The following is a 26482-nucleotide window of genomic DNA, read 5'->3' on the forward strand; positions in this document are numbered from 1 at the left end:
TGCTAGTTTCTTTGATTTCTAGGGTTAAAGAATCTCTTTGATAGAGCACTGAGCTAAAGATAGAAACCTGGGTTCTAGTCTCAGGGCTGCCCCTGAGCAGGACCAGGACCTTGGACAGGTACGTTAGTTCCCTAAACTGAAGTTTCTTCAAAAGGGTTAAACCTGATGATCTGTCAGCTCCCTAGTCATCTTAAATATGCTTATATATGATTTATCCATGACTTTTCATAATCATGACTCTTTTAAGAGATACATTGAAGGAATAGAGAAATCTGTTATGGCTTTCTGAATGACTGATCCTGATTTTCTCTGCAACTTCTGGAGAGCTGGAGTAAATGACCGACTTCTATCTAGAATTCACAAACAAAACAAAACAAAAACACAGTCCACATAAACAAGAAGAGGTAACAGACTTGAAATTAAAAGCAGACATCAATTTAAATAAAATCCAAACTGCTGTTCCTGTACCAGAAGTTGGAAAGTAGGTGACAACAAATAAAGGAATAATAAATAGCTAACAAAAAATGAAATAAATAAAATAATGGAAGGAAGAGGATCCTGTGGGGAATGTGGACTCTCCTTTTCTCTCTCTCCTTCCTATTCAGTGATGCCCAAAGATGCAGGAACTGCTTAGGCTTTTTTTTTTTAATGTCCTGAATAGAGAGAACAGAGCTGCAATAAAAGTACAAACCAAGAAGGAAATAAGTCCATAAAAGCCTTATAGGTGAACAAAGCAAGGTGGACAAAATCATAGTCTCTAAAGGGTGGATGCATGAATCAGGCTTATAAAATGCCCCAAAGAGAGACAATTCTAGTTTTGTCAGTGGTACGGTATTTCTCAGGTGTATCAGTTGCTGGGTTTACTCCACCTCCACTCTGGGAAAAAATGATGCTGGATGCGGATGCAGCGAATACTGCTTTGCTGGAGAGTTTAGGGAAAGGATGCAACTCCTGCAAATAAGGAGTCGCTAATGCTGGAATTACAGCCACATCTGTGACCGTGTAATTAGCCGAAAAGCTCAGCATCTGCCACAAACTTGCAACTACGCTGTGTGAACTGATAACACCAACAGTTAAAACAATAACACCACAAAGCCTCCAAGAAGCTTTAATTATTCATTTAATTTGGAAACTAAAGCTGGAGAGGGCAGCTGCTAAACATCCAGCTTGTCGTTACTCATTCCTAAGTATTTGCTTTCCAGAATTTTTTCCATTGTTATTGTGATCTTCCTCTGTATTTAATGGACCCTGATTTTCCTGCAAGTCCTGCAAAAAAGATCAGGGTTAAATTCCAGTCCATCCAATTACATCAGGCATGTGAGCAAATTATTAGCTTTCTAAAATGGACAATCAACTCAAACTTCATGAGGATTAAGGGCCTGGCTGGTATTTAATGCACTCAAATAGTGCAATTAAAATAAACATAGTGACTGCTGTGTGCCTCTAAATTTAGTCAACAAAAATCCATGAGCCCTACCATGGCACGTTTAAACTCTTCTAAAACTTTACAGTCAAGAAGATGAGCAAGAAACACAATACAATCTCTTATGCAATAATGCCATGTAGGTGTTACAAACTTTGAGCCATAAGCAAGGAGGGAGACAGGGTGACTGCTGACTGGAGATGAAAGACAGACTCAGGGCAGAGGTGGCATTTGAAGTGATTCCTAGTCTGGGCAAAGAGGGAAAATGACATTTCTGACAGCTGGGTTAGCATGAAGGGTAACTCAGAAGCAAGAAAGAGCAGAGGGAGCTTGGGAGATGGGGGATGGTTGCAACTAGCTGACATCATAGATAAGGCCTGAAAGAGAGGTGGAGGATGGGTTACGGGGCTTGCCTAAAGAGTCTGGATTTCATCTGGAAGTCAAGAGATAAGTCAACCAATATTTTTAAACTGGGAAGCCACAGTTCATCACGGTTCTTTACAGATTGTCTGTCTGATGAGGACAGACAGGATCAATGATGAAAGAAGTCCCTGGCATTCACTTGGGGGGCGACCACACCAGTCTAAGAAGAACTTGGTGAGGATGTGGAGTGGAGCTGGTGGGAAACAAGGGTGACCTAATCCCTCTTAGGGGAGCACTGTCTGATGCAACTTTCTGTGATGATGGAAATAGTCTCCATCTGCCCTGCCGGAGGTGGTCACCGCCAGCCACACAGTCCAATAAGGACTTGAAATGTGACTAGTGTGACAGAGAAACTGAATTTTAAATTTTATTATTAATTTAATTTTGAAATAACTGCGTGTGCCTCATGACTACTGTATTGGACAGGACAGTTCTCAAGTAATAGATATTGCACAGGTGAGAAGTCAAAAAATCAGGAGAAATATTTAAACTGTTGAAGCAACAAGAAGGCAGAAATTTACATTACTTTTGACAACTTCCCCCAAATTTTGGCATGAGTCATGTGCCTGTGAAAGTACATTAAGCTGTGACCTTTTAGAGAGCAAGAGGAGTTTTCCATTCATCTATCTCTTAGACCTTAGTACAGTCCTAAGCACTGTAAGTACTCAGTAAACAGCTCTGAATGAATACATGAATGAGTTAATGAATGAACACATTATGTGTACACAGTTTAGTCTACTATTCAAAGAGTTGAGTTTAGGCAAATGTCTTAATGGGTGAAGGCAACAATGATGGGCTCCACCTGTGGCTTCATCCCCTGATTGCTCCAAAAATCGACTCTAGAGCATAAGAACTGAACAGCCTGGAGAACTGAAGTTCCATTTTCTTCTTAAAATCGATAATGTTATTTTTCTCAAGAGCTTTTAAAAAGCCAAAAGGATTCATATGAACCTTAACACCATCATGCACTTAGTTGGATGCTTTTAGAAAGCAATTTTCTGATTATTAAAGCAATACATATTTCTTACAGAAACTTTGGAATGTATTTAAATAATTAAGGAGGAAAAAAAATTATCTGCAATTCTATAACCAAAGATGTTCACTGTGAAGCTATTATGGTTACCAAACTCAACTTGGGTCTGCTCACCTGAGCCCAGTAAATCCAATCAACTGACACTGGGTTGCAGTGGAGGAAAGTGCACCCATTTATTGCACCAAGCAAGGAGTCTGGGCAACTAATGCTCGAAAGATGGAAGTCTCTGAAGGCTTTCAGGGCAAAGGTTTGAGAGACTTTGTAATGACTAAACTATTATTATTTTGTCTTGCTTGACTTTCTTTCTCCTTTTCTACATTTTCTCACTTCTCCAAATAAATTTGTTCTTTGGAACTTGGGGAAGGCCAAAAGGAAGCTAAAGTTTTTCTACAAACAAGAATCAGGCAGAGGACATGGTAGGGGAAGAGGGTCTGTCCTGGGAAGGCCCTATAGGATTCTGCTCAGTTATAATCCCCCCTTTTCTTTGATACCCCTCAATCTTGAAGAGGAACAGGTACAGAACAAGAAAGGGAGGGAAGGTTTGAATAGGAACTCGGTTGTAGGGGAACTCAGTTTTATTACTGCATTTCTTTTATGTCTGGTTTCTGTTTTTATATACAAACCTTTTCTCCAAAAAAGGTAAATCTTTATACTACGAGCAATGTCAGCATTCTTCTAAAAGTAATTTCCATAGCTTCATGATATTCATGTTACAATACCACAATTTATATAACTATACCTTTACTGTTGGTCACATACATTATTTCCAATCTTCCAGAATACTAATTTATATTAAGAGACTTAAAATATCTATAGCCCTGACTGGTAACTCTACTTCTGAGGCGGGATGCCCCATAAAAAGACTGGCAGGATCCCCAAGCAGGGCCACTACTCTCCTGCCAGCACCATCCGGTTCCCTGGCCCAGAGGCTCTATCTTACTTTTTGCCTCTGAAATGGCTTACTTGTCCCTAAAATTCTATTGGTTCCCTGAGCTCACTTCTGATTGGTTGTTTCCTTAACTCCTGATTGGTTATTTCTCTCACTCCTGATTGGTCCACTTCCCTTACTCCTGATTGATTATTTCTCTCCCTCCTGATTGGTCCATTTCTACAAAGCTTGTTCTTAATTAGTCAACTTTCCTTTTACCTAATTTACATATGAGTTGCGAAGTGTAAACTGGCCGCCTATAAAAGCCGGTGTAAACCTACAGACGGGGTCCAGAGCTTGGAGTGTTAACTCCTCTGGGTCCGCTGGCATAATAAACTTGAGTTCTCCAACCTCTGAGTGCTGCTTGGTCTCTCGCCGGATCCAGGTTGCTGTCACAACTGAGCTGTTACACCGAGCTATAAGGCTGAGATGTAACACATTTTTCCGCAACGCTCCTAGGAAAATATCTTAAGGAAATAAACTTCAATGGGCATCAAAGAATTAGTTGTAATAGTGTAAGACTGCTAAAAAGCTTCAATATCAAATAACAAAAGATACTATAAATTATATTACAATGAATATTATAAAATTTATGAAAATTGTTTATGTGAAATTAAAGATAGAACATACTTATAAAAGTAAGCAAACACCCCTGACACACATAATATCAAATTTCACAGGTAGTATAATCACCAGTTTTTAAACCAAAACCTATACGTAAAGAGGGGGGAAAAAGCCTGGGAAATATATAGCAAAATATAGGTAGACTTTGAAGATATTGCAACTTCACAACACAACAAAGAGCGTATCACAATAAAGAGAGTCACATGAAACTTCTAGTTTCCTAGTGCATGTAAAAGTTATGTGTACACTACACTATGGTCTAAGCATGCAACAATAGCATTATGTCTAAAAAACAACACCCATATCTTAATTAAAAAATACTTCATTGCTAAAAAATGCTAGCCATCATTTGAACCGTCAGCAAGTTGAAGTAGTAACAGAGAATATCAGAGATGACAGATCACCATCACAAATATGACAATGATTAAAATGTGCGAAATTATCAGAATGTGGCGGAGAAACATGAAGAGACAAATGCTGGAAAAATGGAAACAATAGATTTGCTTGATGCAGGGTTGCCACAAACATTTGGTTTGTAAAAAAAAAAAACCAATAACAACAACAAAAAAAACAAAAACACAGTATCTGTGAAGCACAATAAAGCACAGCAAAATGAAGTATGCCTGTATTAGCAATGGAAAGCAATTGTATTTGTTTCCACTCCCAACGTTTCCACATAGTCAAAGCTCCATAATAGACATGATTTCCTCTTAAGGAGTCCATAGAATGTTGTGGCTAGGATCACAGGGCGCTCTGATGCTGTGTAAGGTCTCAGGGACGATGTCATGACCCACGGTGACATCTTTAGGATGCTGTGAGACAAGTTTCTCCATATTCTTATAGAAAGAAGCAAATGAGTATGATTTCTAAGCAAACAGAGACTTAATGGGGAGTGTGAACACAGTGCACATTCTCATCCCCCTTCAGAGAGGGGTACAAGGACATGGTGACCTTGCTTAAAACCGCAGACAATAGTCATTGAATGTTAACTTCATCCGCTTCCCATTAGAAGGAAAAAAAATCACTCCATTACCATATTGGAGAGTCTCGGGTCTCCAGCAGGGGATTCTGCCAGGGGTGCCCCATAGCACCGCTCAGATACCCTGGGCAGTGGGTGTGTGTTTATGGACCACCGAGCTGAAATCACCACCCATGTGAAAAGCAGTAATTAGAGCTTAAAGCGCTTTGGCCTCAGATGCTGCTGTTACCTTTGGCAGATGAGGAAATATTAATTAAGAGCTTGTTAATATCCCCATGCTATGTAAGGGAAAATTGGAGGGTAGAGAGGGAAAGTAAATTGCCTGAGATCCATTACTTCAGGAAGCAGCAAAGGCGGGATTTCAACCCAGGCAGTCTGGCTCCAGAGCCTGACTCCTCCGTGTCCTCTCTCTTCCCCACTCAGCTTCCACCCGCTTTTAACCTCTGCTCCCAGCATTATTTACATAATCCCAATGAAGTCTGTATACTTATTTACATGTAAACCATTTCTAACTAATGCGAACAATTATCCCAATAGCATCAAATTGAAGGAAAAATATTTCAAAGAAACCCCCTTTCATAGCTGGAGCTCACAAAACCGTAGATTCTCTGAGTACTCAATTTGAAATGGGTTCCACAGTCCTTTCAGATTTGATTGGGGTAAAATTTGCCAAACTCACTGTATTGTAGCCCTCACAGGACAGAACTGTCCAGTGCCCAAAGACTTGTTTCTCTGACTGAGATTCTGGGCATTCCTTTTCTAACGAGTTAGCTTAGAATCTCCCATTTTCATGAACCCATCGTTTGTACCACTGATGACATGAGATGGAAGCAGGGGGCTGACTATGTGATTATGAACTGTCTGCACCCTCATGCCCTACCTCCCACCTGCCATCCCAATACACTTAGTTAGAACATGAAATGACTGTACCCCATTCTCCTATCCCAAACTATCCTTGCTCTTACATTCATGTCTGTTGGTGGAAGGAAGCAATGGAAAAGAGCTGAACTCAGTTACCTTTCAAGCTTAAAAGAAAAACGGGCGTTCAGAATAAGACATTATGAATCAAACAGGGGAAAGTCTAGTTTCCAAGTATATTCACTGTGTATCGCCTCAGGACCCGATAACATTTTATTAACACGAGAATACATCTCAAGTCAATGGGGCTATTCAGATTTCAGGTTGTGGGTCTCCTAGAACCTCTGTTAAGTTATATTCCCAGTGGACAACCTCTTGCACTCGGACCTATGACTTCATTTAATAGGATTCAGTGAATCTGGTCACTCATGTATGAAAGTTTTCTTATACTTTGTCTTACGATAATAATACGTTTCATTTGTGTTGTAAAGCACAATTCTCAAACCACACGTTGAGCGATCAGAACATTTCAGTTATGGACATGAAAAGAAATTATGCCCATTTTAGAGACTAGGAGTGAAGAGACAAGAGTTGTGGTACTATATGGAGAAAGGACACACCTCCTTTCAACCACCATATTGAGACTGGTTTTTAAGTATATGTTCATTCCATGCCTCAACTTTGTAGATTTCTCACTACCTGCCAAAACCTGCTGGGATCAAATTGATACTGACTATGTGCCTACCAAGTGCAAGGCACTGAGCTTGGGCTGGGGATATGAAGAGCTTGGGACGTACTCAAGGATCTGTTCTATAACTCACCAGGTTACACTGTTGCCCAGCCACGGATGGGACCAGCACCGTGGAAAGAGTTTCAGGCTTCAGGAACCCATGTGACCTGGAGCGAAAATCCTGGCTCAACTTGCTTACCAACTAGGTGACCTTCAGAGTCATTTTACTTTTCTGAGCTTCTATGTCTTCATCTAGAGCCAAAGGAAACAACCTTCCAGAGCAAACATATAGGTAAAATGAGATCATGGATCTGCAGTGTCAGGCACATGGTAGTATTCAATTAAGAGTAACTCTACGGAGAAATGCAAATCAGAACTACAATGAGGTAGCACCTCACACCATAATTTAAAAATCTACAACTAATAAATGCTGGAGAGGGTATGGAGAAAAAGGAACCCTCCCACTCTGTTGGTGGGAATGTAAATTGGTGCAGCCACTGTGGAGGACAGAATGGAGGTTCCTTAAAAAACTAAAAATAGACTTACCATCTGATCCAGCAATCTCAGTCCTGGGCAAATAACTTGAGAAAACTATAATTTGAAAAGACAGCTGCACCCCAATGTTCACAGCAGCACCATTTACAACAGCCAAGACATGGAAACAGCCTAAATGTCCATTGACAGATGACTGGATAAGGAAGATGCGGGGTGTATATATGTGCGTGTGTGCGTGCGTGTGTGTGTGTGTGTGTGTGTGTGTGTGTGTGTATGATGGAATAATTACTCAGCCTCAAAAAAGAGTGAAATGATGTCATTTGCAGCAACATGGATGGACCTAGAGATTATCACATTAAGTAAAGGAAGACAAATATCATATGATATCACTTACACTGGAATCTTAAAAAAGATACATATTTTATTTACAAACCGTAAATAGACTCACTGACATAGAAAAACTATGGTTACCAAAGGGGAAGAGGAGAGAGGGATAAATTAGGAGTTTGGGGTTCACAGATACACACTACTCTATATAAAATAAATAAACAACAAGGACCTACTGTAGAGCACAGAGAACTATATTCAATTTCTTGTAATGAGCTGTAATGGAAAAGAATCTGAATACACACACACACACACACACACATGTATGTATATGTATAACTGAATGGCTTTGCTGTACACCTGAAACTAACATTGTAAATTAACTATACTTCAGTAAAAAGTTAATTTTTAAAAAAAAAAGAACAACTCAGTGGACAGGGGAGATTAGAAGCAAAGGGAGAAAGAGACGGAGAGCTCGGCCAACTCAACCCCTTGATACCTTGATGAGTCCAGTGCTAGGAGATGTGATAGAACAGACCCTAAGGAAGGCTCTTTCAAAACCCAGCACTTCAGTAGCACATGTACGCAGTGGCATTTACACCTACCAAATGCAGAGAAGGACCAAGTGCCTGAGGACCAAAACAGGCACCCCTCCTGCACAAAACAGGCTGCGTGACTCAGCAGCAGAGGGCTATAGAAAAGGGCGTGCAGCATCATGAGTGGCCAGACTGAAAACAGTCACTGCAGGAAGGCAGGCAATCTGTCATTCGTGAAAAGGCTAATTACAACCCATTTTAGAAGACATTTGCCTGGCTGTCCACTTCAGAGATCCAGAGGTTGCTCATGCCAGAGGCATTTACAATGACCAGCCGGGCACGGGGCACAGACAGTCATCACTTTCCAGGGAGCCCTGGCTGTAGCACGGTCCCCAGAAGCGAAGACCACAACACAGGCAGCATCACCAGTGTGCCGGGTGCAGGTGGCCACATGACATGTCTGCACTACCTGAAACCCTAACCCACTCCAATCCAGAACGCAGGAGCCCATCCCAAATCTAACTCCTGGCTGTAAAATGTGGAGCCAGAAAAAGAAAACTGAACAATTAAATTTCAGTAGGGAATATGGATTTAGTGATGGATCATTGCACTCAAAATCTGGAACAAGTAAAGTACTTTCCAAAGCTATTAATGGGCTTTCAGCCTAACCCTTACTCATTGCAGTCTCCACGAGAGGCAGACCAGGGCGCGATGTCAGGTGTTATGGTAATGCTAAGCGAAAGTGAGGGAGGAAACTGGGTGATCACTAAACCGCAGGGTATCATTACCGGCATTGACTGCAAACACTGTGGGAGGGAAAGGTCAAGGTGAGAGAGGTCTCAAAGAGCTGATTTTATTCTTTCCATTTGCGGGCTCTATGTCAGTAATTCACCATGATTGAGGGAGAGAAATGAAGATTGAACTCTCCTATTTACAGAAGCTCTACCAAATTCCCAGTAGGAATTCCTTGTCATCCCTCGAAATGCCTTCATGCTACAGAGGCACGAGGAACAAATCCCTTAGGAGAGCACAGTGTGCATTTTTAAAAACACTTGGTTCAAACTGACCAGCACAGTTTACTTCTCTCGTGCAACAAAATGCTGTCTTTTTACAGCCTTGGGGAAAATTAGTTCGGAACTAATGAAGTGTTAAGATGTGTATAGGAGTCAATCAGTGATAAGCCTTCCTGCTTTGATTTTGTATTTAACCTTCCAGTATTATGACAGCAGCCCCAAAGATGGGGGAGACACGCACAGCTGTTTAACTTAGGGTTTATTTCCTCCACTCTCTTTATCGTGTTGAGCGTGCCAGGGGTGGCGGTAATAGCATTATCTGATTTGATCTGAGTGGCAATCTTTTCAAACTAATAACCCTGATGTCAGCTTCCCTGTCATGTTGCCAAGTTTAATTCCCACGTCTAACAATTAACACTCTAATGAAGACACTGTCTGACTTTAGTGCTAGTGCACACTTGGAAAGCTTCGCTCTTCTTAGCTACAGTTAAAGCTTCTGCAGGGAACCATGATAAATCACCCCCACCCAGAGACCCTATCGGTTATTAAGACTAAAAACCACTGAACATTTCTATTTTGTTCTAAAACTTGATTACTCCATGACGGATTTAAAATTTCAGCATCACTTTATTTTCCAAGTGTTTTACTCTGTTTTGGGTGATTCTTCCCAAATCATTCCACAAAAGGTAAGTAGTCTGGTTTTTAATGAAGATGTAGAAGACAAGTGACTTTCCCAAGATGGGAGATATCCGACGCCCAGTCAGGAATTAACTGAAAACTTTGTTTTCTGGTCAGCTGCTCCATTCAGGTAATGAGCATTGATCAAGCACCTAACGTGGGTGGAGGGTTAGGCTAAATCTGGCTGATAGGAGTTAACCACGTTCCCGTTGCTAACGTGCTTCTAGTATTTTGCATGGTTTCCATCCATCTACATGTAGTACAGGGAATGTGTGTATATTTTTTAACTCTAGAAAGTCACATGGGCCACTTTTCATCCTGAGATTTATTTATGTCAAAGCTTAGAGTCGGGGAAGGAAAGAAAGTCAGTAGGGACGGAAGATTTGAGTTCTCAGAGTGTGCACCGTGGTCATGAAGTCCAGAACATAGCCCGGCTCTCCACGCTGCCAGCTCCACTGGGAGCAGGGACGCAGCCCTACCCCCCAAATATCTAGTTTGACAAAGGAAACAAAAAGGCATGTATGCACTGCCAGCTCTCTGCACTAAGAATTCAAGGATAAGAATGTAGAGGACAAATATCCGTAGTTTACGTCTCTGGCCGGATGGACAGTGCCTGCTGGATCTCCCACCAGCAGCTACGAAAACCTCCCACGGTAAGACTGAGTTTTTGCTGTTTCTCTGAACGTCCTATCTTCACGTGACCAAAAAGATCATCAACTCATCTCTCTCCTGTACTCCAGGCATGACAATGAGGTATTGTGCTGTTAGAAGTCACGGTGATCCTTTCTTTACAGTGATGGTCAAAGGCTGTCCTCGCTGGTTTTGCAGGAATGACTGCCAGCCTGGCCCTCATTGGTCTGTACGTGGGTCACGGCGGCGGCCTCAGGACCTAGGCACACCTCTCCAATATCTATTCAGTAGAACCACCTACTCCCACTCAGTCCACGAGGTCCAGGTGTCAGCAGCTCTACTCACCCCTCTTCCAGGAAGGACATGGATGGGGTCTAGCTTATCTGAACTTGAAGCTCAATTCAAGGACGTTGTCTGGGCTTCTGAGAATTTGAGACGTGGGCACAGAGTGCCTGGCCACCAGCTTATCACCACGCGATGGTCACTTCCCTGAGAAAGGAGCTGACTCAGAGATGGCAGAAAAGGACCCGTAAGTAATGACCTTGCTGGAGCCCCCAGATCCAGCAGCCTGAAGCCAGGCTATCCTTGAACTTCAGTGACATAAACCAATCCATTTTCCTTTTTTGATTCAGCCACTTAAGAGCTCTTCCGACGTGCTGTTTTGCTGAGGATTCTAGTAGAGTTTCCTGGGAAGTCCAAACTGGTCCATTCTGCCTTTCCAAATTCCTCTCTTTCCAGTTTGGTCCCTTTACTTCCAGATGTGTCAGTTTCTCTCTGCCTTGACCTTCCAGGTCCTGGCTCAGCGCTTTCCTCAAACCCCTGTATCATCCCCCTTTCCAAATAAAAGTCTTCTGCCTCTTTCAATGCTGTTCTCAAAACTCTTCTGAATTCCTCATTCTGCTTCCCGTCAGCACTTGTTCATCTCCTGTACCCGATGGTGTATTAGTGGATATGCTGTTATTTCAATTAATTTATAAATTTCTTAGTTTATAACTTACAATGAATTATATGAGTTATTCTCAAGTCCTTCAAACTTTACACTCCCCTTTTTGATAACTAAAAATCTTCTTCCTCTTTTAACATCATTGAGATTTCCAAAGAAATTAAGTATGGTGACCAAAACCAAACTCAATATTCTGTGTACTTATGCATTTTTAAACTCAACTTGGACTAGAAATTTGGATTGTATCCCCAAGACCAGTGGTTCTCAAACTTTGGGGAACACCAGAATTACCAGGAAAGCTTGGGAAAACTCAGATTGCTGGGCACCCAGAGTCTTTGTAGTAGGTCTGGGGTAAGGACATGACAATGTGCACTTCTAACAAGTTCCCGAGAGACGTTGATGCAATGGTGTGAGGACCAGAGTTTGACAAGCATTGCCGTCCACCCTGTTTGTTGAGAGGAGCATGGTCTTTGAATCCTCCATCCAGAACTCCATCTCTGCCTCTGGGATCGAGGCAAGAGAGCTCAAGGCTCTCTGAGTGTGACCTCGGTCACACAGAACAGGTTAACATGCAGATCTGTCATGTTGCTGGGTGACCTTGACGGGGCAAATTCCTCACTCTCCCTAAGCTTCCATACCCTGATGTGTAGCATGAGGCAACAGCCGATGTGCTTACCCCACATCGGCTGGTGCTTAACCAGACCAGGGTTAAAGAGAAGCACTTCTCACAATGCTCGGCACATGGTAAATGCACAACGGACTCAGACTGTTATTATGATGGTGTTATTATTGCTGTCACCCGGTAGGGAGAGCTCAGTGGTAGAGCACGTGCTTAGCATGTGAGAGATCCTGGGTTCAATCTCCAGTACCTCCTTTAAAAAAAAAAAAAAAAAAGGAAAAAGATGGACTTATTGCTGTCACCAACAGGAAGTCAATGGTTTTCTGATTCCCCATCCAGGATTCTTTTAACTCAGCCACCAATCTCTCTTATGTGAATATACCTTTCATTATAATGCCAGTCTCTAATATTATCCTTTCTCATATCTCATTCTATTATTCTCTTCTATTACAAGGTCTGAAATTATTTTCCTTTGAACAGCCCAGGATGGTTGCCTCACGTGACAGATTGTGTTTTTTTCCTTCAGCTTAATTCAATTAAAACTCAATTTTTAGAAAGTCTGTGCATTAGAACAAATTAGACATTGGACCTATAATAGCCCCATTTCCTTCCCGTCTGACATTTCTGAACAATTTTCCTACAAAATATACTGAGGCTTCTTCCCACAGGCTCTATCTGCGGAATTCTCAACCATATTACGACCATGAAGGATGCTTTATTTGTGGCTTTTCACAGAAACAAGAGGAAAACAAGACTGTTTCCTGCTGCCTTTCATTTCCCCCACGGAGAGCGCAGGCAGAGCCTGGTCTGAACGTGGTCGTGGAGTTTCTGAAGAGGCATCCACTGTGTGTTCAGGAGTTTGACAAGGGGCTGGCCGGGGGTGAGCCAAGGAAGAAAAGCAGGATGCTGGGGAAAACAGGAGCCAAGAGCCATGCAATTAACATTTTTTCCATGCTTCGCTATAATTAGCAGATCAAAGGGGACCTGGGCTTACAGAACTCACCAGGCCTATGTGACAGTCAGCAAATGGCACAAGTAAGACTCACCGTTCACAGGCAGAATTTGTTTTCTCATAAATCGTCCTTTGTGACTCCTCTACCACTTATTCCCACCCCGAAGTGCTGCGCCTGAGAACATTCCCAGGGCAGATACAGTTCCTGTTTCCTGAGAGTCCCCTGCGAGGCGCAGAGGGCTCGTGGACACCTCCATACAGCCCTGCAAGGAAGGCGCCGGGGCTCCAGGTTCCGCGACTCAACCGATGCCTCATTGGCAGGAAGTGGCAGGCACTGAACTCCGATCTCTCAGAAAGGCAGTGCTGTGCAAAAGCTCCTGATCGTGAAACCATCCCCTGAGCTGCTCATTAAAAATGCGCATTTTAATCCACGAGATCCGGAGTGAGGCTGGCAAACAAGATCTACAAAAAGCTCGGAGTGATTCCTTTTTCCCCTCAAGTTTGGTAAATCACTTGCAAGGTATGAGAGCATCTATGGGACTTTTTATTTATACTCAACATACTGGGAACGGAAACGTCATTTCATGGGAGTCTTACAGATTCACGACGTGTCAGTCTCTTTTACGTTTGCCTATTTTTTTTTTCTCAGAGACCATGAGTAATAAACTCATTTCAACCACAATCCATATATATGTCATTTCCCTGCCCAGACCCCTGAGGGGTTTCCAATTTCACTCAGCACCGCTGCCAGATCCTCACAATGGCCCTCAAGTGCCACATGACCTGGCCCACTCCTACCTCTCAGACACCATCACTCTCTCATGCATCCCTTTTTTCCTTTTTCACATTTTTAATATAATTTAATTTTTTATTGAAGTGTAGTCGATTTACAATGTTGTGTTAATTTCTGGTGTACAGCATAGTGATTCAGTTTACAGGTATATGTGTGTGTGTGTGTGTGTGTGTGAGTGTGTGTGAGTGTACATATATATTCCTTTTCATATTCTTTTTCATTATAGGACATTACAAGGTATTGAATATAGTTCCCTGGAGCTGGAGGTCATCACACTAAGTAAAGTAAACCTAGTGAGAAAGAAAAATACCATATGCTATCACTCATCCTTTCTAGACACACAACCCTTTGCCGTCCCGGAAATACACCAATTCCCACCCTGTGCCTTTGAATTTGCTGTTCCCGCTGCCTCGATCACTGTTCCCCCAGAGACCCACATGGCCAACGCCCTCATCTCCTATGAGTCTCTACTCAAACAGCAGCTCCACGAGGTCTTCCCTGATCATCCTATTTAAAAGTTAACCATTCTCGGCTCCTGTAACTCCTAAGCCCCTGTACTTATGGACACTTTTTTCTGTTTTGCCATATACTATGGTGTGCACACATACACTAAGGTATACATGTACCTTCAAACACACCATATAATAAGATCTGTGTAATTTACTTACCACGGTTATTTTTTATTAGCTATCTTCTCCTACTGCTGGTCAGCTCCACAAGGTCGGGGATCTTTGTCTACTGATATATCCCAAACACCTAGAACAATTCCTGGTATGTAGTAGGTACTCAATAAATATATGTTAAATTAATGAATATAATTGAAACAAAATTTCACAGAACAGTACATCATCTTACTATGTCAATGTACTCTATATTGTCCACCCAATCCTATTCTAGTTTATTTTATGAAGGTGTAGACTCATTACTTGGTCACTGACATAATCAAAATTCTGTTGCTTGTTTGCCAACAACTTGCTGGGAGCCTGTTTAAGTCATCAGACCAATTTCTCACCAGGTGCAGTTTGACCCATCAACTGCAAAGTGCTCCCTCCAAAGGTTAACAACATAAATGGTGACAAACCATCTGCAAATGAGAAAAACGATAAAAGGATCAAATTAGGAGTTTTGGCATATGATTCCTTTGGCAAAATGCGAACTTAGCTTTGAGGGTGCACAGCAAGGCTGTAATGAACGCATGAACATAGTAAGCAGCGCGTCAGTGAGTCATCAGGAGGGTTACTAACGTATTTCAAATTACATTTAGTTACTTGCGGCAAGGAATGTTTTAAAACATACAGTTTAATCATCACGTTTTGTGAATTTTCCTTGCAAAGCTGTTAAGAGGAAAGGGCTGATTTTATGTCAGATGGATCATTTCAGACGAACAAGATTAGCAGGCCCAATATTATCACCACTGACCAAGTAATTGTACTTATATTTTATGGGGTCTGAAGTGCCCTTTGATCTTAGTTTGGCTTCATGTTTCAGAACTGGCCCTGTGAGCATTTCCCCGTTTGTTTGCTAGGACTGCCATAACGAAGTGCCTCAGACGGGGTGGCTCAAACACAGAAATCCCTTTCCTTATGCTTCTGGAGGCTGAGAGTCCAAGGTCAAGATGTTGGCAGGGCTGGTTTCTTCGAAGGGCTCCCTCCTTGGCCTGTAGGTGGCTGTCTTCTCCCTGGGTCTTCACATGGTCTCTCCTGTGTGTGTCTGTGTCCTGATCTTTTCTTGTTATAAGGACATCAGTCATACTGAGTTAGGGCCCACTCTAATAACCTCATTTTTAACTTAGTTATTTCTTTAAAAACCCTATCTCCAGACACAGTCACATTGTGACGTTCTGGGGGTTAGGACTTCAGTGTATGAATTTGGGGGAGATAAAATTAAGCCCTAATACCCACATTCTTAATTCTAATGCTTAAAACATACTCAAGAAAGAGCATATTATTTTACATTTTTATCTGCTGTCATACATGCAACCAAAAGCCAAGATAAAAATACACAATTTCATATTCAGTGTACCTGGCCTCTTTAAAATCAGCAGAAATCAACTGGCTAATAATGTAAATGAATGAATTAAAATTAATTCAACTACAACTAAGATCTCACGTTGTTCTCATCAACTTGGGAGAATAAAAGAACTTACATTTTCCCCTAAGCCCAGGTTTTCTCTTCCCAGATATTTCATTTCAGGCTGGTTCACACAGACATGCCTTCTTCTCCTAAACATTCTTGGTGCAAATTAAAAAGAAAAAGGAATGTCTACCTCAGGGAGGATGAGATGGAAATAAGAGGTTAAATGAATGGTTTAAAATCAGCCATGTATAGATGTTATCAATCTCAAAACATCCTAGGAATCACAGCTATTTCCGCATCACATGGTATGGGACGTGAGTAGAACACAGTTGTCATTAGAACTCTTCATGGAATTCAGAACATAACGGGCATCAGGATTTTATCAAGTGAAACCTCGCCTGAAGGCCTACTATGAGTAAAGGATGGTGCAAGATCTTAAAAGAGACTGAGTGAAACACTACCGAAAGAAGTGAGTTTTTTTAGCTTGGTGGATAAAAGATTTACTAGAGCTTTGAGAACTGTCCAAAAGACAGGAGGGCTCTCCGGCAGAAGATGGCTTCAATTTATTCTCAGAGGCTCAGGATGCAGTTTGAGCAATTGGATCAACTCTTGAGAGGCTGATTTTGGCTAAAAGGAAGAGGAAGTGCCTAACAGAACTATCCAGTAACTTGGGGGTAGTGAGTCCCTCTCACTGAACATACTCAGCTCGAGGGTTGGGGGTGCCGGGGAAGGATGCGTGTGGTGGGTGGAGAATACACCGCTTCCTTGGGTCCTTCCAAATCTGAGACTCTTCCATTAGGTTCGTTCCCTCTAAAGGTTTCCAGTGATAGGCTGAACGACAGTATCTGTCAGCCTTCCTGCATTACCTAAATAATATTTTGTCTACAGTATAAATAAAAAGATTATCACCTATTCAAGGATGCATTTCCCCACTATCACAAAGGAGTTATCCAGTTTCTCCTGTCTTTATCCATCTTGTTAAGAATCTGTGCCCATCCCTCCCTCTTCCCTCTGCCACTAAACTCAGATCAAGCCCACGTTCAAAACTGGCCACCTAGTCATGGAGGTGACCCAGCAAGAACCATCTCTCTATGGACAAAGTTACCCTGCATATATCACCATAGGAAATAGAATTGAAATAACATAGCTTCACTCTGCACCAGGCCTTCTGCATCGTCTTCATGCTCTTTATTACAGTACAACTTTCTGGGTAACAACATGAAGGTTTCCAGTATTCAGCACTGAATTCATGGATTTCATATTCCCATTCCACAACCAACAGGGCAGTTCAGAGCTTTGATTTTGGACGCCCCCTCCACAAAAGGCATAAACTACAAATGAAAATAAAATATATATGAAAACGGACCTGTTGTTACTCTGGCTGGTACCTTTGCCAAGTTTTTAACGAGGGGGTAGGATCCTCGTGGTTGGTGGCAAACGCGATGACCAACCGTGAGAAAGGACCTCAGGGGCACAAGGCCAGCGGGAGGGACACCGAAAAGAAGAGAAGAAGCGTCTGTCATAGTTCAGTTCCATCTGATTTCACACTCTGCTGAGCAGTGGAAACCGAAGGCACCTCATTTTCTACCCAGCCAGGCTAGGACGATGACCCACCGCGAGAAACGTTTCACACTCCTCATTTATTGTATTTTATTTTCTTTTTCGCTTGTCACCCCTAAATTAATCAGGGCCAGCGTCGTTCAGATGCTTAATCAACAGAGCTCCATCATCCTGTCAGCTCCTTAAGAAGAAGCAAGTCGAGGGAAAAAAGCAGGGGTGGAGGAGGAGGGTGTGCTGGCAGAGAAGGAGGAAGGTGGGTAAGGATTGAGGGAGAGGGAGAAAGGTGTGGAGAAATAATGTGAGATCCCACATATGATCTGAAACGGAGGCAGCCGTGTAATTATAGGGCTAGCTTTTCTTTCACTTGACAGCATAAGAAAAGGAGGCGAAGAGAAGCTTTTAAATGAAACATGACATTCCCTTATTAAAGTCTGATTTCGATTTTAAATGGCTTAGTGCTTTGCAGCTTTACTTCCGCACTCTGGGTTTTCTAAGGACTAGATGTTTAATGAAACAAAGGAACTGCAATATTTTGGAAGAGCGTATGCACATTTCTAAACGAACAATTTCTTTATAAACATGCTTATGTTTGTAAAAGCTGTTTATGTTCTCCAAGCAATAGCTGGGCATCTTTTGGTAAATATAAACATAAATGGGGTCTAGCTTACCGGAAAAATGCATGGTATGCCTTTTGTTGAAAAATAACATGGTGCATAATGTGTGCAATGCATTAAGAATTTACTGCCCATTTCTGCTTCAATTCCTCCTGACTGGGGACAACCCAGAGAAACCGCCCATCCTTACAAGGCGAGCTCCGTGAGCCACAGGAGCAGTGCATGTTGGGAAGTGGAGAACCCAAACAGAAGGGCAGCGGCAGGACATTTCCTGTGCAATGAGAGGTCTAAGAAGTGTCAGGTTATATTTTCCATCTCACAGCAAAAGATCCCTGCTTCTCTCCTTCCCATGCCCATTTTAACATCCCCTGCACCCCAGAGGACTCCAGATATTCACCCCCACCAAGAGGGAGGGAAATGACCCAATGGCTGCAGTTTGTATCTGCTTGACAAATATTGCCTAACACATAATAATGCCTAATGACATTTTGCATATTACAAAATATTTTTATAAACATTATCTGCATTATGAGATAGATGCTACTAACCTCATTTTATAGAAAAGAAAACTGACACTCAAAGGATGCAATTCACCTACACGTACACAGCAAATCTGAGACCCCAACCCTGGTCTCTGACTTCAGTCCAGGCTTTTCCTCTCTCCCTCCCTCCTTCCTCTTTTCTTTTCTTCTTGCCCTTTGCCTTTCCCTTCTCTTCTCTTTCCCTTTTTATCAAACAGATTTACTGAGATGTAACTGACATATAAAAAGCTGAACTTACTTAAAGTGTACAATTTGATAAACTTTGATGTATATATGAAAATAAAAATATCACCGTAATTAAGATAAGAAACCAATCCATTTTCCCACCAAATTTCCTCCTGATCTTTTGTAATTCCTTCCTGTCCCATTTCCTACTCCCCTATCCCAGGAAACCCCTATTCTGCAAGTTAGTTTGAATTTTTGAGAATTTTATATAAGTGGAATTATACAGTATGCACTCTTTTTTACCTGGCTTCTTTCACTCAGCATAATTATTTTTAGATTCACCCATGTTGTCACATGTATCATAAAGTCATTCCTTTTTACTGCAGAATAATATTCCAGTGAATGGATGTACCACAATTTGTTTATCCCACCACCTGTTGATGAACATCTGGCTTGTTTCCAGGTTGGGGTGATTACAATGATAACTGCTGTAAACACTCATATACAAGTCTTTGGATGAATATATGCATCATTTCTCCTTGGTAAATTCCTAGGAGTAGAATGGCTGGGTAACATGGTATGTGTATGTTTAACTTTTTTAAGAAGATGCCAAGTTGTTTTGCTCTTTTTTTGTTCAAATATTTTAGCCCATTTAAAATTGCTTTATTTTCTTATCATCACGTTTTGAGTGTTTTTTAGATATTCTGGATACAAATTCTTTATTGGATATGTAATTTTCAAATATTTTCTCCCAGTGTTTTTCAAAGAACAGATGTTCTTAATTTTGACAAAGTCAGATTTAGTTATTTTTTGTTTGTTTATGAAACATGCTTTTAATGTCATATTTAAGAAATCTTAGCCTAACACAAGGTCACGAATATTTCTTCCTAGGTTTTCTTTGAGAGGTTTTACAGTTTGGGGTTACACATCTAGAAATATAACATGTTTGGGGTTACTTCTGGTGTGAGGTATGGGCTGAAGTTTTTTTGCATATGTATATTTTCTTATATTTTTATTTCACTATTCTATATTTGACTATTTAAATTTTTTGACATTTTTGACTATTTTAAAGCATCTTTCTATTCCAATTATTATAAGTGCTTTTTCTTTAGGAATGCCAGGATGAAGAACGAAGAAGAGATTTAAAAACACGGATAGTAAATATAAACCAGCAAACGTTAAAGTAACAAGAAATAGAAAAGGCTCTACGAGAGAAGCTCACTGCCCTCACAGAGAATCGTGATGGAAGCCTGGAGTCCACTCAGTCGCCCATCTGCTGGTGGTTACTGACTGCTCCGCAAATGGTAAAGTGAAGGCTAACATCGTAGATGAGCACTGTTCCAGAGTCCTAAACAATGGATGTGCCTTATTAGATTGAAAAACTAAGTAAAGACAGCGTCACCCATTAAAGGCAGAGTTAAGTCTATCAAATCATAAATTCTAAGCAGTGTTGGTTTGTAAGTAACATGCCTCGAGTTTCCTTCATGTTCCTCTCCTTCAGTTAGAACACATGTTTTCCAGAAGTGCAAAATTTTGCCCTGAGGCAAACTGGGGTGGAGAAGTCTACAGTAACTGCCAAGAGAACTGCTTGGTCCCTTTCTGGGGGCAGGTCACTAAGAACTGAAAACCCAGAAACAATTTTTTCTCCGGCTGCCCCAGGATTTTACTTTTAACATTGGGGAGTGGGGGGATGGTGGTTCCCTGGGAAATTGTATTTTTTACACAGGTCTGAAATCATTAGATCTGTAACTCAAATTCTTCACCAAACCCTATGTTAATCAAGAGATTAGCATTCACCTTTCCAGAAAAAAAGAAAAAAAAAGATGAAACAGGGAAGAAAGTATCAAGTTAGGAGCCATAGGGATTAGTTGCAAGTAAGTATCAGAAATGGATAACTTTGATTTCTGCATGGAAAAGGTAAGTAAAAGAAACAAACAAATAAAAAATACTAGAAGAGAAAAACTGCAATTTGAAATATACAGTTTAAATCTGAAATTAAATTACTGGAACTGGTATCCCTGATTATTATTTTTTAACTATTTTCTCATAAAGTATTTTAAATACACAGAAAGTCATGGATTAATTAATATAATGGATATTTCTGAATCCATACCCTGATTTACCAAATCTTAACATTTTACGAAATTTGTTTCTTAAAATAGCACAGGATTATAATAAAGTCATTTTTGATTAAAAATTTACAAATGAGAATGAACTGCAAAATCTTCTTAACCTTTGGAGGGTTTGGATGGAAGGCAGGGGTGTGGAAAGCCCGCCCAATCATGCTCTGCTATTGGCCACGAGAAAGACCACGCTGACCACGGTTTACGGCCAAGATGTGCTGGCTGTTGTCAGAGAAGAAATATCCTCACCATCTGTTGGCTTTGCCCTCCCCTGGCTCCTATTTCTCTTCCTTTGGAAGCGCAAGGGCATTTTTTGAATATAGATGAGTAAGCCTAAAATGTTACTAACTGGAAATATTGGTTGGGAAAGTGTGTCTTGGGTTGGGTTCAGTCATTTTGGATCAAATCAAATAACTTCCAGTTGGAAGTAAAAGGGAACCACGCTTCTTAAGGTATTCATGCATTTCTGACCTAAAGCAACTCTTTCGTTCTAATCATCAAGGTATAGTTGTCTTCGGCCCCCACATCTCTTCTGCTGCCACATTTGTAGCATCTTCTATGCTCAGACTTGCTTCTGGGTTATATTTCTACTTTATATCTTCCTGTGGCCTTCTTCATGTGACTCTCTCAAAATAGGCTTTAAAAGTCTTAGGAAGTAAAATTATACACAGGAAGTTCGGAGAGTGAGGAAATAAGTGCACATGTTCATTAAGATGCCTAGAAAGCTAGTTCATGGGGAAATGTGAAAATAAGAAAAGTAGACTGCACTTCACTGAGTGCCCATGATGTGCTGGGCGCTGCAGTGGAAGCTTTCGTATTAGGGCATTTATTCTTTGCAATGGTTCTAGAAAGTATCGTTCCCACTTTACAGGGAGGAAACTGAGCCTCAGAGAGAATAAACTTCATTGTCCAAGGTCATACATCTCCTCAGTCAAGGAGCACACCAGGCCTTTATGATCCTGGCCTTTACGATTACGGCATGTATGTGACCCTGTCCCCACTTACACTTAGGACGTATTTATTGAGTAGGTATTATGGGATCCCTACTGCACTGGTATTTTGTGGGACAAATAATACATGCAATTTAGTCTCAACAGCTTTTAGGAGACTATGCTCCATTTCTGCCAAGTAAGAGCCAAGTAATCATACAACATTGGTGATGCGGAGGAGGCCAACTGGGGATTAAGACCCTCAAGCCTAAAGGACAATCAACTTAACAAAGCTCACCCAGCTAGAGGACTAGAGTCGGGCTTTGAACTTGTCCCTTCTCCAATCTGATGCTTCACCAACATGCTGTAATGCCAAAGTATTCTTAACTTTCATTCATTCATTCATTCATTCATTCATTCTTTCTTCAAGAAATATTAAGTACCAAGTGTGTCCCAGAGACCATGAGAGATGCTGGGGAAATAGCAAGGGAGCATCCTGGGTACGGCCCAGCCTTGCAGAGCTTACAGCTGGGTACAGACTCCCATATTCCCCCACCGCCAACACCGCTGTCATACAGAGAATAGAGCGGCAGAACATTTGTTTCTCCTTCCTGAAGTTTAAATGATGGTTAGTTATCTATGAATATTAGCTGATTCTCATATAAATGTTTCCTTTTAACTTCCTCAGTTCCATGACTATACTAGAAGGTGAGAAAGAATTGTTTAGATCATTGGTGCTCAAACTTCGCTGTGCATTATTATCTCTCGGAAGACCCGCTAAAGAACAGATTGCTAGACTCTACCCCGGAATTTGTGATACAGAGTAGTTCAGGGATGGGACCCAAGGGTTTGCATTTCTAACAAGTTTCCAGGTGTCGGGACTCTCTGACCACCACTGGTTTAGATCAACCCCAGGGTGACCAGCCTCCTGCACAGGAAACTGAGGACAGAGGGTATGACTCACATCATCTCTTACCTGTGGTGCTGAGGACCATTATTCTGATTTTACACATGAGGAAGCCGAGGCCAGTGAAAAATCAATGGCTTGTCCAGAATAGCTATGTGCTTCCTGACTAATATTAAACGAACACAAGAGGTCAGATTTTTCCGAACAAAACTAAAAAGGTTGTACAGAGGCTAACAGCTAGATCCTTAACGAAATTATCAAGGAATTCTCCCCTCGGTCCAATGCTGAGAACCAGTCTAGAGAACTGATGAAAGCACCCTGAGCTCACTCTTTCCAACTTGATCCTTGAAATTCAACAATTAATCCTGAAAATTCCCACTCTTGGCCCCAACACTCAACTCAGTGGGAAACTGAGTGATGAGTGAAGGATGTTTTAGACTAAAGGTCAGGAGACCCACATTCTGGTACTAAGCATCTAAACTGGCTGAATTAAAATAACTGGGTTCACTCCTTCATCTGTGAACTGAGTAATTGGAAAGATGACTTCTAAAACCCCATCAAATTCCAGTATTTTGCACCTCCCTCTGATCTCTCTGGTTATGAATGAGCTAATTATTATTCATCCAAGGCTAACTGAGTGCCAGGGATGGGCGGAGGGAAAGGCACGCCCCTTGTCAACTCAGTAGAACCCCCACCTACCCAGCAGCAAAGCACAGACTAAAATGTAGAATGCATATCTACACTAATGTGGAAAAAATTTAATATTCCCAAAGCTGAAGAAGACAACCAAGGACCCAACTGGTTGATGTAAAAATTTTAATTCCAGCCGGCCAAAACCAAAACAAAAATAGTGAAGTGGTAAAGGACAGGGACGCCTATCCCCCACGTCATAATGCCACGTGTTAGGAATCAGCTCAAAGAATGTGTACCAGGAACGTGTGCGTTTTCTGGGCGTTTGCAGGAACAGACCAAATGAATCAGTAACTAGCCAGTCAGTCCTAGGCATGGCTTGGAGAGCCTTTGGAGCCGCTGCTGTTGAACTGCATTCATCTGATCCTGATGAGACCCGAATCCCCTTTAAATGGAGTGGCTGCACTTCTAACAGCTCTGCTCAGTTCACCGGCGAAGAATCTTATTCTGTTTTACACCTGATGGTTCTTCTGACAAAACACTGTCCCTGCCTGTTAGCTCCACTTCCAAAGCAATCCAAGCCAGGGATGAGCCCGGCTGCCTTCAAGGAGTGACGCGCCTGCAGCCACTTCTGGCTTTGCCCACTTGCCCATCAAGGGCAGAGAATTTTTTTTTTTTTTTTATTCCAGAAAGCAAAATAAAGCTAGAAGCACACCAAAGCTATAAATCAGTATCGGGAAACAAGGTCACGCCGTTTTACAGCACATGATCCAAATACATGCTGTGCCAAATTGGCCTTTAGTCACTTGAAATGACATAAAATGTGCCTGGGTTGACACTTTATTTTCACCATTTGCCCTTACTGCAAGATATAGGCTGTCGCCTCCTCCTTCCTGGGAATTTTTCTCCGGCTTAACAGCTTCCTAAATGCTTCCCTTTGTTGGATAATAATTTTTAGGTGTTGCTTTAAAGCATCTTTCTCCCTTTCAAATTTATCTCTGCCCGACAGCAGAGCTGTCTGTGCTGAGGGAGGTGATTAACTGGCCATGGATTAGCCCTATATTAGCATCAACACTGCCTTCCCGGCCACCCGGACCTGTGAGTGCTGATGAGGGACCCAGGGGAGGGACACAAATGGAAGACACTGCTTAAATAAAAAGCATTATTAACTGAGAGGGGAAACCAATCATCAAAAACTCTGCTTTCATTTAAAAAAGAATTACTATGAGTATTCCACAGGAGAGAAAAAACTGTAGCTTGAATACAGTTTTAGATGAATTCAAACCTGAAAAGTTACATGTAATTACAGCATGCCCTTTCTTTTTATCTTGCCGCTCACTTAATATGTTTAAACTAATTTCAGCTAAGACAGTTGCGCATTCTGGCATATCCTAGAAGGCGTAAGACTGCGGAGGCTAATTACGGGTTCCTACTGTCTAATCCTTCTGGAATAGTCTCCAAGCTGGATTCCTGCAAGCTTCACATTTGGTATCCAGGCAGACAAAGCCCTCGGCAGCAGTCACAAAAATCTAACAGCTATGCCACACTTGCAGCGCAGCCCTCGGAAACGAATGCAGAACATTTCTCTCCTGGCAAAGGCTTCATGCCCCTGAAATGAAGTCATTTATTCCCAGGCCCTCCTGCCTTCTGCCACACCAGCCTCAAAGACCAGACAGCGCGTGACGTCTCATCCAGCCCCACACAAGCATCCTAGTGGTCAACCTGAGCGGCCCATGGCCTGATTTTGCTGGCACAGGGTAACGAATCCCTGGAGAGCAGCATCCGCCATGCAGGAGGTTATCATAATTGACCTCTGGGTGTTCCTCCTTTGCAGATAAATGATAACGCATGAGCATGCAGACTTCGCATAAAATCCCCCGGGTGTTGAAGGCCCTTAAACACAGCCAGTTCATCAGGAGAGCAACGAGGATGAGTTGGATGTTAATTAACAGATTGATGAATATGTAACATGGGATTCAACAGGGACTAAAAGAAAACTCACCTGAGCCAAGACACTGACATGCTAGATGACCTTGGCCAAGGACACGTGACCTCTGCAAGCTTCAATTAGCTGAACAGTAGAAATGAATAAAACCAAAACCCTGATGAAAATGAGATGTTGAATTTAATTTACCAGGAGTAATTTACAACCCCAAAGACAATAATCAAAACACAAAGCTGACATCAAAAGTGCCAGCATGGGAGGGAGTTGTAGCTCTTCAGCTGGCCAGCCTATCACAGTCTCCTATATCAGCCTGTGCAGCGTTCTCTTAACGTAGCACACATTACATGACAGCGATCTAAATCTTTCATATTGAAAATACAGTGTGCTATGTTGTTTTAAGGAGAGAAGGAGGTTTAAAAAATTTTTTTTTTGATCTCCCTACGTGATCCAAAAATAACACCGTTTCCTAGAAATTGCTTTAAAGAAACCCTACCATAGTGTTAAAGGGAAAGGCTTGCCAAGTGCTCTAAGGATTCCAAAGAAAAATCCTGTAGACTGTAGGGGGGTAATGAGAACTTTTACACTTTTAAATTACATAATTAGTTCCTGAGTACCCGAGACTATTTAAAATGCACTTCGCTGATTGGAAAGGAAAAAAAAAATAATGAAGTACAAAGAGGATAAATGAGGATACCACTTCTTAAGTGGTGAACATTCATGGGATGGGAGGGGGAGAAAAAAAAAACAAACAACCTATTTGCTCATGCTCCAAGCATTCAAGATTTTCAAGAGGCTCGGATGACAGAAATGCTTTTCGTGCTCTGATTTTACAAACAGAGACAGGCTCCCTGGCTCCTTTCTCTTTATTCGAAATCTGAAGTAACCTCAAGTAATCCTGGCATCAATCTTTATCACTGTAATCTCCAGTGAAGAGGCCAAATACATGTCTCCAGCCCAGACACTTTCCAGGTCCAAATTTGTACCCAATTTTCTTCAAGTTTCCAAAA

The 26482-nt window shown here is 41.6% G+C and overlaps 1 protein-coding gene and 1 long non-coding RNA gene across 4 annotated transcripts in view; one reads left to right on the forward strand and one right to left on the reverse strand.

The window, feature by feature from the left end:
- LHFPL6 (LHFPL tetraspan subfamily member 6) overlaps positions 1-26482 on the reverse strand; it is a 203291-nt gene that overhangs the window by 114334 nt on the left and 62475 nt on the right. The window lies entirely within an intron of this gene.
- On the forward strand, positions 16460-20317 carry LOC140685488 (uncharacterized). The gene is made up of 3 exons (XR_012058732.1): positions 16460-16529; positions 17749-17873; positions 20054-20317. It is a non-coding gene; the product is annotated as an uncharacterized lncRNA (long non-coding RNA).

Source organism: Vicugna pacos, chromosome 14 (assembly GCF_048564905.1).
Source record: "Vicugna pacos chromosome 14, VicPac4, whole genome shotgun sequence".
NCBI classification, from domain to species: domain Eukaryota; kingdom Metazoa; phylum Chordata; class Mammalia; order Artiodactyla; family Camelidae; genus Vicugna; species Vicugna pacos.